This window comes from Lynx rufus, unplaced genomic scaffold (assembly GCF_022079265.1).
Source record: "Lynx rufus isolate CCGP_SWC_20201006 ecotype Redwood Valley unplaced genomic scaffold, mLynRuf1.p SCAF_12, whole genome shotgun sequence".
NCBI classification, from domain to species: domain Eukaryota; kingdom Metazoa; phylum Chordata; class Mammalia; order Carnivora; family Felidae; genus Lynx; species Lynx rufus.
In genome coordinates this window covers 44,619,284-44,632,343 of record NW_025814826.1, presented here as the reverse complement: position 1 = coordinate 44,632,343, position 13,060 = coordinate 44,619,284, and the positions used below count along the sequence as shown (strand labels likewise).

Genomic DNA, 13,060 nt, shown 5'->3' with positions numbered 1-13,060 from the left:
CTAATCACATGCAATGCAGATAAAAGTGTGAGCACCAGCTATGGGACTCCTTTGGACAACTGCATGATGAACATTGTTTTGACAAGAAACTTTCTTTCTATAGCACTAAATGCTTCATTTTTATAACATACTATGCTTCCTTCATGAGTTTACTACTTGTCAAAATATTTGTTTGAATTATGTAGACACCAGTGATGTGTTTTTTGATTTGATGTGGTAAGAACTAATGGTTTTATGGCAAAAGGTAAGCATTTTGACATTTTAGTTTTTATTTGTGTTTTTATTAAACTTTTTATTAAAGGCATGCTGTTACTTATAAACCATGAACGGCAAATAGGACATCTAGCATCTTGTCTGGCAGTAAAAGCAAATCATTATTTTATTTTAATTTGTTATCAGCTATAAAAGGAAAAGAAGTCACAAGTCGATATTAAATTAAACATAAAAGCAGAGACCCAAAGGCCAGTAAGTGACAAGAGATGCTACTTTTCAATGTTATATTTGGAATAAAAATTACAGTCAGGCAGGCGTGTGAGTTTGAACTTGAGACAAATTAAATGTTTTTTTTTTTTGTTTCAAGTAAACAAATCATTATAACTCTTGGTTTGCAAAGTTATGGTAGGTATTTTATGTTTCATAATATCATAGTTACTGACTGAAATCCAATAAAATTTTATTTGTAGAGGACCTTGAGGCCACTTGCGTTTTTTTCAATAAACCTTAATAAAAAGAATTTTCTGTTATTTATGTTTACACACATAAAGAATTTAAGAGCAATGCTCAGACATCTGGTGAAGTAAAAACAGTTTCATAACCAAGGTGAACTAGGGTGAATGCCCCCGTTAATGAGGTCAGAATTTGTTATCTTAAAGATTAGTACTCACTAAAAAAATAATAATTTGTTATCTTAAAGATTAGTATTCACTAAAAAAAATAATACTTTGTTCAATTAGATGTCTGGACCCAGGGAGCTATTGTCTAGCAGGATTAGAAATAAATTCACGCTCAAAAGGCTCAGTTTAAGTCTATCTTTGCTATTCTTGGGCTTTAGTCAAGTCCCTGACTAGTTACAGTTCTCTTATTAGTAAAATATAATCCTGTGACAATTTAATAAAGTAAATTATGGGGAAATTTGAAAAATATGTAATTATAAATGTTTAAAGTATATACTGCCTTATTCAATTATTTTTAAGTTAATAATAAATGTTAGAAATAAAATCATAAGCTTTATACTAAAGTTGGATTTTTTAATAAAAAACGCATTTCTACAGTTTCTGAGTCTTGAGGATAATGGAGGCAGCCATTATATCTTCTGAGAGAAAGATATAAAGACATAGAGGCAGAGATGGAGAGAGGAGAAGGAGAAAGAATGAGCACATCCCAGGAGATAAACACACATGACCTACCTTTTGTAAAAATCCCTGGAGGCAGAGATTATTACAACCACCAAATTCCAACGGAACTCTTCCCAAGATGCCCGCATGTCAGGGGAGAGGGGACTTAACAGAATATGAGAAAAGAGAAGAAGAAGGTGGAGAACATAGATGAAACATAGGCAAAATCACCACTAGAAAGCCCAGCCCAACATTTGGTCCAACAGACTGCAAGTCTGGGAATCAATACTTCACAACGCTCACTAGAAAGTAGGAGGTTGCAGGTGTACAGGATACGGGTGGGAACCCCAGAGAAGCACTGCCATGGGGAAGATCAGACACATAGGGAGGTGCAAGTACCCCATATTTAAGTGACAGTGAAGTAGAGAAGAAAGAAGAGGGGAAAATTAAAATTCTTACAGGAATGAAAGAAACAAATACCCCTCACCTTTCCAACAATCAACAAAATTATCATACTTCACTGGACTGACAGAAGAAAAGGGTACTTGAACTAGAACCAGTGTCAACAACCTTCTACAAAGAGAAAAAAACAATCAACTTAAATCATACAATTCTATAAAAAATTTCAAATCAAAACATTTCAGCTGATGAAACCACCCCACAAAGAAAACAGTTAAGGATCAAAAGAAAACTGAGTGTCACACAATGCTTAACAGTGAATTCAACATCTTTAAACAGGCATTTGAGGAAATTATGCAAATGGAATCAGCAATTTAAGATTATAATGGAAATGGACAAAAAATAATCAGGAAGAGTTACAATTAGATTCAATTAAAAAGTGGAAAGGCACAGTAATCAAAGAATATGGTATTGTTGGAAGAACAGAGAGTTTAGAAATGCACCCAAATACATGTAGTAAATTGATATTTGACAAAGGAGCAAAGGGAATACAAAATGGAGCAAAGATTATCTTTTTAACAAATAGTGCTGGAACAACTAGACATCTACTTGCAAAAAGAAAATCTAGACACAGACCTTACATCTTTAACAAAGGTTAACACAGAATGGATCACAGACCTAAACATAAAACACAAAACCATAAAACTTGTAGATTTCAGAGAAGGAAATCTAGATGACTTTGGTATGGTGATAACTTTTTAGATATAACACCAAAGGCAGTGTCCATTAAGGAAAGAGTTGATAAGATGGAAATCATTAAAATTAGGAACTTCTGCTCTGTGAAAGACAATGTCAAGAGAATGAGAAGACAAGCCACTGATGGGAGATAAGGTTTGCAAAGAGCAACTCTGATAAAAGACTGTTAACCAAAATATACAAATAACACTTTAAACTCAACAGTAAGGAAACATACGACACAATTTAAAAACGGGCCAGAGACCTTAACTGAAACTTTACCAAAGAAGAAAAACAAATGGTAAATACACATTTGTTTCACATCATATGTCATCAGGGAAATGCAAAGTCAAATAACAATGAGAGGAGCACCCGGGTGGCTCAGTGGGTTAAGCGTCTGACTTTGCCTCAGTTCATGATCTCTGTTTGTGGGTTCAAGCCCCGCGTCGGACTCTGTGCTGACAGCTCAGAGCCTGGAGCCTGCTTCAGATTCTGTGTCTCCCTCTCTCTCTCTGCCCCTCCCTTGCTCACACTCTGTCTCTCTCTCTCTCAAAAATAAATAAACGTTAAAAAAATAACAATGATATATCACTACCCACCTATTGGAATGGCCCACATCTGGAGCCCTAATAATATCAAATGTTGATGAAAATGTGGAGTAAGGAGAACTTGCATTTGTTGCTGATGGAAATGCAAAATGTATAGCCATTTTGAAAGACAGGTTGGTGATTTCTTACAAAATTCAACATTTCCTTACCATATCAATCAAACTCCTTAGCATTTACTCAAAAGAGCTGAAATTATGACCACACAGAAGCCAGCACACGGATATCTATAGCAGCTTCATTTGTAATTGCGGGAACTTGGAAACACCCGAGAATTTTTTCAGTAGGTGAATGGATAAATCAACTGCTACATTCAGATAATGGAATGTTGGTCTACAATAAAAAGAAATAGGCTATCCATCCATGAAAAGACTTAGAGGAAACTTAAATACATATTACTAAGTGAAAGAAGCCACTGTGAAAAGACTAAATACTGTATGTTGTATAATTCCAACCATATGCCCTTCTGGAAGAGGTAAAACTATGGAGAAAGTAAAAAGATTAGTGGTTGGGCAACATGGGTAAAAGGGAGTGGGAGATACAGGCTTCCAGTTATGGAATGAATAAGTCATGGGAATAAAAGTCACAGCCCATTAAATATAGTCAATGATATTGTAATAATGATGTGTCAAGATAGAACATACCTACACTTGTGGTGAATAGAGCATAATGTATAATAACTTATCTAATCACTATGTTGTACACATAAAAATGATGTAACATTGTGTGTCAACTATACTAAAAAAAAAAGACCATTGGTTGCTAGGGATTGGGACAGGGAGAAGGGATGAATAGGCAGAACACAGAAGATCTTAGGGGCACTGAAAACACTGTGTATGATACTCTATTGATAGTTACAAGGCATGTCCAAGCCCATGAGTGTACAATAGTAAGAGTGAACTGTATTGCAAAGTATGGTCTTTGGATGATTATATGTCAGTGTAGGTTCCTCAATTTTAAAAAATGTACCCACCACTCCAGTGATAAATCTTGATAATGGAGACTATGCTTGTGTGGGTGTAGGGAGTATATGAGAACTCTTGGTACCTTCCCCTCAATTTTGCTGTGAACTTAAAACTGCTAAAAAAAATAAAGTCTTAAAAATTGTACATATTTAAGTTGGAAATTTGGTGATCTGATGTAGATTTACTTTGCGAAATAGTTACCACAATCAAGCTAATTAACATATCTCTCACCTCAGAGAGTTACCATCTTCCTTTCCCTCCCCTTCCTCTCCCTTCCCTTCTCTTTGCTTTACTTTTTCTGTATGTGATGGGAACACTTAAGATCCACCCTCTTAGCAGATTTTAGATCTACCATTAAGTAGTGTTAACTATGGTCACAGTGTTGCATATTAGGTCTCTGGAACTTATTCATCTTGCATAACTGAAATTATGTTTCCACTGACCCACATATCTTCATTTCCCCCTCCTCCCAGCCCACAGTTACCATCATCATACTCCGAGATCATGCAGTATTTGTCTTTTTGCATCCAGCTTATTTCACTTTGCATAATGTGCTCCACATTCATCCACATTGTCACACATGGCATACAAATATTGTATGCATATAAATGTTTTCTTTACCTCATTCATCTGTTGATGGACATTTAGGTTGTTTCCATATCTTGGCTCTTGTCAGTAATGCTGAAATTAACATGGAGTGCAGATATCTCTTCCAGATCCTACTTTCATTTCCTTTGGATATATACTCATAAGTGGAAAACGTAATCATAATGCAGTTCTGTTTTTAATTTTTTTAAGGAAACTGCATATTATTTTCCATAGTGGATTAGCTACCTTTTTTTTTTTTTCTTCCAGAAATGTTTTTGTCCTCATTCCCTCATCACTTACTGCTTTCTGGCCTACATAAATGTATGTTGGACCACTAGATACTGTTTATCAGTCATTGTGATTCAATTTTTGTTCAGTGCGTTTCTTTCTTTTCAGTTAGTTTCTACCAATGTGCTCATTGATTATTATCCTACAGTGACTGAACTCCTATAATCTCATGTAGTCAGTGTTACCTTTTAGATACTGTATTTTTCATCTCTAGAAGTTATTTTAGGGTTCATTTTATATTTCCATTTCTCTGCATATTATGTCCATATTTTTCCTTAAGTAGTGGCACATTGTTATAAGAGCTATTTTAATCTCTAGCTGTTATTTCTGGGGTTTGTGTGTGTGTGTGTTGACTAATTTTTCTCCTGGGTGTTCATTACACATTCTTGCTTCTTTGATCTTGGATATTTTGAATTTTGTTTTTTTTGTGTGTGTGTCTAGATTTTGTTATCTTTCTTGAAAGAGAACTGGAGCTGGTTTTGGCAGGTAGTTAAGTTTCTTTGGTTTAATTTTATCCTTTGGAGGCTGGTTTTTAAGCCATATGATGTTATGTGTACACTGACATAAGACCTTTTTATGGTCTCTATGAGTGCCCCACGTGATCTTTGAAAACTGTGGTCTCTGATTGACTGAAATTCAGTTTCCAGAACTATGATTGCTCTGGAAATCATTTAGTTCCTAGTTCTCTGATCACTCCTGCTAAGACTGGTGGAGTTCACCCTATGCATATACTTATGTGTCTTCAGCAAAGACTTGAAAGGATTCCTGAGACTTCTTTTATTGCGTAGTCCTTCTTCTCAATACCCCGCCATGCAATTCCCACCTGCCTCAGTTATTTGACTCATTAAAACTATTATGCCTTGTTTGGTTTTCCCCTTCTTGCTTACACATCCTAGAAATTGAATCCAGAGAGAAAGCTAGAGCAAGTGAACGGTTCCTCTTTGCTTCCTTTTAAAAAATCTTTTATTTTATTATTTTTTAAGTTTTTATTTATTTATTTTTATTTTGAGAGAGAGAGAGAATGGCAGAGAGCAGGAGAGAGAGAATCCCAAGCATCCTCTTACTGTCAGCACAGATCCTGATGCAGGGCTTGATCTCATGAACTGTGAGATCATGACCAGAGCCAAAATCAAGAGTCAGAAGTTTAACAGGCTGAACCACCTAGATGTGCCCCTTTAGTTGCTGCTGCTTTTTTTTTTTTTTTTTTTTGCTACAGGGGATCACTACTCCCTGATACCTAATCATGTCCAGAAGCAAAATTCCAATTATCTATCTGTGCATCTATTATCCATCCATTGTCTATTCATCTATCTGGTATTTATCAATTTTATGCACAAGTATTTCACTTACATGCTCATCAGTGTTCATTAAATATTCTCTCTTTTTTTCTTTCCTTGTTTTAGGCAAACTGAAGAAATATGGGTCTCCAAGTATAATCATCTGACCTTTCCCTTATGTGAGCTTTTTTTTCTTTACTCGCTACTTCAGATATTTCTTTTTAAGCATGTTTTTTAGCTTTGTTTTTGTGATTTTTTTAAACTATTTTCTCTCTATTATGTTTTCCCTTTCATTTCTAGACCAAGCACTCTTCAGGCTGACTTTTTGTTAGTTAGGTGTTTATGATCTAACATGCGTGCAACAGTTCTACTAGTAAAATTTTTTTGTAAGAGAGATTTGAGGATATAATTGGGTCAGTTCACATTAACAACCACTATGTTAGTAGTCAAGCTTGAAAGACTCTGACATTTAACATTATTTTGATAAGAAAGTCATTTTTTTCCTGATGCTTATGCAGATGAAATAAAAATTACCATCTTCTTATAGTCTGCCTACCAATGCATGATGGTTAAATTATATGAAGGAAAGATAAAAATAAATTAAGAAGGTTTTTCCTTCAGTAAAACATTTGATTGCGTGATTTGATTGATAAAGTGAGAATAAATTGCTTTCTTTTGTACTCTTCAGAAATTGGTAATCATTGGATGATTAGCTGACAACTTTACATTTGAAATGTGCTGATCAGCTTGTTTTACCTTAATAACCCTATGATAGTGACCACCTTATCTTGCCCTTTAATTTTAAAAATAATGAAATAATTTTTTATCGTAGTCTTTTCCACTGTTCTGCCCAATTACTTCAGTGCTGAATGGTACTTTGCATTTTTGCTGGTCCATTAGTCCCATATCATGCTCTTTCTCAACTTCCATATTCAAATATAGGATAATTAAATGCCGTCTTTTAGCGTCTTATAACCTTGACACATAAATTCTCTTTTCTCAGTGGTACAAATTAATGGATAAACGACAACCTACTAGAAATTGTAATGAGACATTACTATTTATAAAATGTTAATGTACATTAAATGCTAAACAAGAATCAATAGTATATAGCTATTATCCATATAACTGAAGGATATAGGATATGAAGTGAATATTAAACTTTTAAATTAGCACATTAGATGGTAGATATATAGAGAGATATAGATAGATAGAGATATATCTATATAGATATAGAGATATAAGTGTTTCCAAAGAAGTGGAATTGAATTATACTTTGAATTATGAATAGAATTTAATCAAGGCAAAATATTTAAGGAAGGAAAAAAGAAGAATATCTGTGGAGATCTTGAGAGGAGAGATACACTTAAGAAGACAAAAGAAAACCAGTGTAACTTGAATAGAGATTATGCAACATGATGTTGGAGAGGACTTTTAGGGGGGTTTATAAATACAGTATGACAAAAATAAAGGGAATGTGAAATTTTCATCTATTTGTTTAGTCATTCACTCAACACCTGCAGGACAGTTACTATGCTCTGTTTTGTGGCATTAAAAAATAAATAAGGCATGGCCCATTCCTTCAAAGAAATCATGAACATAGTTGAGGAAGAGGCACAAACAGCATAAATATGAGCAAGAAAGTCAGTCTAAGGGACAAGTACTACATCAGCCACGTTGCTAGAAATCATTATATACCATTTCCAATGAAGCACACATTCAATTGAATTATAAAGTATTTAGAGATGCAGCTTCTAGAATGGTGGAATAAGGATCTCTCAATATCTGCCCCCTATAAAAATATAACACTTGCACATAAGGGCAAATTCAACTGTTTCTGAAATCTTAAAATGAACTGAAGGCCTTAAGAAATCCAATGATTATTTATTTTAAAAAAGAAAAAGTGGAATCTCTGTAAGAGCCAGCCTTGTCTTTTACCTTGCCCTGATCATTTCCTCTCCCACCACATCTCTGTGGTAGTTTTGGAAGCCAACATTCTTGCAACTACAGAAACTAGGAAAACCAGGAGCCTGGTAGCCACTGGGGGAGGCAGGACAGACAAATCTGAGGTTCACCTAAAGCATCATCCTAGAAAATTGGCCTTATTTGGCTTATCTGAAAATCTCCCAGAAAAGTTCAGTTTTTAGGGTTTGTTTCTATTCATTCTGAGAGCTTACTCTTTATGAACAGCTCTACCGACAGAGCATTTATAAAAAATAATCGGCAACAATTGTTTTAAGTTCACAGCTGCCTGAGGTGGCATCATCAATGGGAGTTAACAAAAGCCTGAAAAAGAAGCCCTAAGAGAAAAAATGGAGGAATTGAATGGTCTTGAAGGGCTTTGAAAGCTCTTATACAAATCTGGAAACCTAGAAGGACATGCAGACATTTCAGGAAAGATCTGAGAGGCCTAATGCTCTTACCTCTGGCTGATCTTGAGGTTCGGTATAAGTTGCCTAGGGCAACTGTAGACTCCCTACCAGAACGTTAAAAGTTGAAACAAACACAGGCTCAGTGCCCTTCAGCAAAGGTTGGGAGATTTAAAGAGTTCAAAGAATAAAAGACTATTTCAGTAAAATTATTAGATTACCAAGATAATCAAGCAGGCAATTCAGTGGCCACGTATGACAGGGAATTTAGACTTTACAGAATTAGTTCACTAAGAAAGTCACTAATGAGCAAACAGAACATGGGCTTTACTGAAGAGGAGTTCAAGAGACTGAACATCAATGCGGCAAAGTCCAGCTTCCTCCCGGAAGATGAGAAGAGGAAGCTTCTTGATTGGCTCCACAAAGCCTATGGGATGCCATCTTTGGCTGCTGCAGCAGGGCAGCGTCCCTGAAGACGTCACAGCCACCTCTCCAAGCCCTCACCCTGTGGATGGAGCCTCCCTGACTCGGGGGGGCTGGAACGACACTCCTACCTTTACTCCTTCAAGGAAGACCAGGGTTCCCATAGTCAGCTACTGCTGCTCTTGAAGCCTGTGTGCCTGTTTCTGTACACGTGAATACTTCGGCACGCTGTATCTCTCCTCGGACTGTGGACCAGAGTCTGGTTGAATCTGAAACCTTCCTATGGGGACTCATGATGAAAATCTGGTGCTCAATGAAGAAGCTAATGGCTAAAAAAAAAAAAAAAAGTTTCTTAGTTTCATTACAGAAAGTCACTAATGAGCAAATAGTGGCAGTAACAACAACAAAGAGCAGCAACAACAAATCCTGGCAGGTGGGAAGGCCTCTGATTTCCAGAGCTGTTGCCAAGATACATTATTTAAAACTTGAGGTCTCCTGGGTGGCTCAGTAGGTTAAGCATCTGACTTTGGCTCAGGTCATGATCTCACAGTTTGTGGCTCTGCACTGACAGCTCAGAGCCCGGAGCCTGCTTTAGATTCTCTCTCTCTCTCTCTCTCTCTCTCTTTCTCTCTGTTCTTCCCTGCCTGTGCACACTCTCTCTCTCTCTCAAAAATAAATAAATACACATTAAAACTTAAACACAGGTCAATTGAGATGGTCTTATTTGAGGATCTAAAACCAGAAAAAAATATATATAAAAATGGAGGTTTATAGACCTGCAGGGCACTACCAAGCATAAAAATGTATGTCTAAAGTGACTTCTGGAAGAAGAAAAAAGAAGGAGAAGAATAAGAAAGAGGGGAGGGGAGAGAGTAACAGGAGGAATATTTGAAGATACAATAGCCCAAACTTGCCGGATTCGATTAAAAATATTAATCTGCATATGCATGCAACTTAAAAAAAAAACTCCAAGAAGGAAAATTCAAAGGAATTCACATCTAGATACATTATAGTCACACTATCTAAAGCCAAAGATGGAAAGAGAATCTTGTAATCAAAAGGAGAGACGCAGTTCACGAAGTCCTTGCAGCTATTTCCATTTTCAATGAGAAATTTTAGATGTTCCTCTTAAAATATGTCAAGTGGTATAAAGTTCCTTAAAATTCTTATTAGAGTACTAGACACAAAGGATTTGGAGACTAATAATTTAGGATAAAAGCAAGTCATGATTAATTTTACTGGAGTGGAATAAAAACAACTGTGTGAAAGATATTTTTAAATCATTATTAATTGAAAAGGAATATACTAATATAGTAAAATATTCAAGTAAAAAAGTATATGAAAAGAAATGTTTCCATTTTACCTATATCCAAGTACTGCTAATGCTTTCTTTAGTAGCCTATATATAGAAATGTAGACATGTACTTTTTTTTTCATAAAGGTTAGCATAATTTGCTTTTTTCTGTTCAATTTTTATTGCATCATCAGAAACTTAGCTCTGCAATCCAGCTAGATTTGGAGGGAAATAAGGAAAATATGGAACCCATAGAACTGCAGGGACAGCACAAAGATTATAGGATATTTCCAGAAGAATGGGGTGGAGGGGTGTTTTCCTGAGCTACAGAAGGAATGGTCTGGTAGTTGAGATTGACAAGTCAGTTTTTTCAGACTTATCCACAGTCAACAATGGTTATCTTCTTGCCACTCTTGGATCCAAAGCGTTCCTTGGCTTCCACAATATTCCTGCCCTCTTTCACCTTGCCAAAGACCACATGCTTGCCATCCAGCCACTCAGTCTTGGCAGTGCAGATGAAAAACTGGGAGCTGTTTGTGGTGGGTCCACCATTTGCCATGGACAAGATGCCAGGAGCCATATGCTTCAGGATGAAATTCTCATCAAAAATTCTTCCCATAGATGGATTTGGTGCCAGTGCCATTATGGCAAGTGAAGTTGTCACTCTGGTGCATAAACCCCAGAATAATCCTGTGAAAGCAGGAACCTTGATAGCCAAATCCTTTCTCCCCAGTACTCAGAGCACGAAAGTTTTCTGTTGTCTTTGGAACTTTGTCTGCAAACAGCTCGAAGGAGATGTAGCCCAAGGGCTCGCCATCCACTGCGTTGTGGAAAAACACCATGGGGTTGACCATGGCTGGGCAGCAGCGTCTCCAAAACATAATCTGCTTTTTACAACAAACTCTGCTAATCTCCCATATCACGTACAGATATTTCTGCCTCTAATTCTTTAGAATCCCATATTTTATTGTAATATTCCAAACTACTTAGATGGTTTCAATATTTGACTCAGAAAATTAGATTTAGGATTAACCTTCAAGGTAGCAGTTTTCTAGTTTACCTTGATGTAAAAGGCATGGAAGATAGAAGGAACAACCACAGGGGAGGTAGGAAAATGTGAAACAGTAGTGCATTGCAAAGAATGAGTGTGGTCTATGATTGCTGCAGCTGGTTGCCCACACACTAGATGTGGTAGCAAAGTGTGGGGTCGCCCTCAGAGTCATCAGCTTCTTGTTAACCTGTGGATTTTACTTTCCTATTAAAAATATACACAATAGGGGTGCGTGGGTGGCTCAGTCGCTTGGGCGTCCGACTTCGGCTCAGGTCATGATCCCACGGTTCGTGGGTTCGAGCCCCGCGTCGGGCTCTGTGCTGACAGCTCAGAGCCTGGAGCCTGCTTCGGATTCTGTGTCTGCCTCTCTCCCTGCACTTCCCTCACTCACGCTCTGTCTCTCTCTCAAAAATAAATAAGCGTTAAAAAATTAAAAAATATATATACACAATAGCCAAAAATGGAGCAACAAGCAAGCCAAACGTCATCAAACTCCTCACAACTTTCTGAAATATAGCTTCTGTAAGCAAAACATTGTAATAAACTTGCTTATTTTGGGAACTCATAATGTCTGAAACAATTTGTGCAAATTAAAAAATAGTATTCCTTAGAAATTATGCAGGTGAAAAGCATCTTTGCACCAGTGTTAATGTATTTTAAGTAATCACGAATTAATGAACGTGGTCTTGGCTATGATATTACAACAAATTATTGTATAAATTGCATCATACAGGGTAATGTTAAAACTCTATATCTTAGAAATAAACTGAGTATCAATAAGAGGAAACCAAAATTTGATTGGAATTCTAGGAGCATGGAATTACTCCCAGAAATAGCAACCAAAATTTTATTAGAACAAGAGATGTATGTAAGCCTCTAAGAACCGTTAGAACTGTGTAATATGAACCATTTTATTGAATGCTAGAATTTATGATTGCATATAAATATAACTGAGTTGCACTGAGTACTTTGGGAACTCAATTAAATTTCCCCCCTTCCTTAGATGTTAGATAAAAACACAACATAGAGCAACATCTTCAGACAACATCATGGCAGGAACCTTATTTTAAATCTTCATACCATCCCAAGCATCATGTCAAAATATGTATTAAAGCAGATTTTACAACCCCATCTGTATACTAATGTGGGATGGGAGAATTTCTTCTTTGCCTACACAAACTGAAACGATTGGCAGGGTGTTTCTCCTTGCTTATGCATGCCACTTCATTCCTTGTAGTTCCCAGGGAACCATAGTGTCATAGAAATTTTAAACCACAGAATAGGAAACCTAAAACCCTATGTGATAGATAAAGAAATGCTTCTTAAGAAGACTAAGCTACTCACCTACTGTCATACAACAGTTGACATCAAAACTGAGATTACAATCCAAGATTCTCATAAAAAATGGAGACCTTTGAAAAACTGTAATTCTGTTACTTTTATTAAATGTTACATAAACTTACATGGATTCACCAACAAATCTAAATGTGGATACATAATATACTTTTATATTTAAACAAAATACCAATGGTAAGTTACTTGTTTGTCCCATTAATCTCTCCCTGGCCCTCCTTTTACTTATGCACTCAGGACGACTCCAAGACGTGAGTCAGTACCCGAAGAGTAAAGTTAATCCTAGACACTCTATAGTTGGAGGTGCATAAATAGTATCACCTGCAAGAAAAAAAGCAAAACAGAAAGAAAAGCCAAGCCTAGAAGGAACCTTCTACCT

General features: G+C 36.3%; 1 pseudogene; it reads right to left on the bottom strand.

Moving 5' to 3' along the window:
• Positions 1 to 10,653: 10,653 nt before the first annotated feature.
• LOC124507461 (peptidyl-prolyl cis-trans isomerase A-like) lies at positions 10,654 to 11,137 on the bottom strand (annotated as a pseudogene).
• Between the last annotated feature and the right edge of the window lie 1,923 nt (positions 11,138 to 13,060).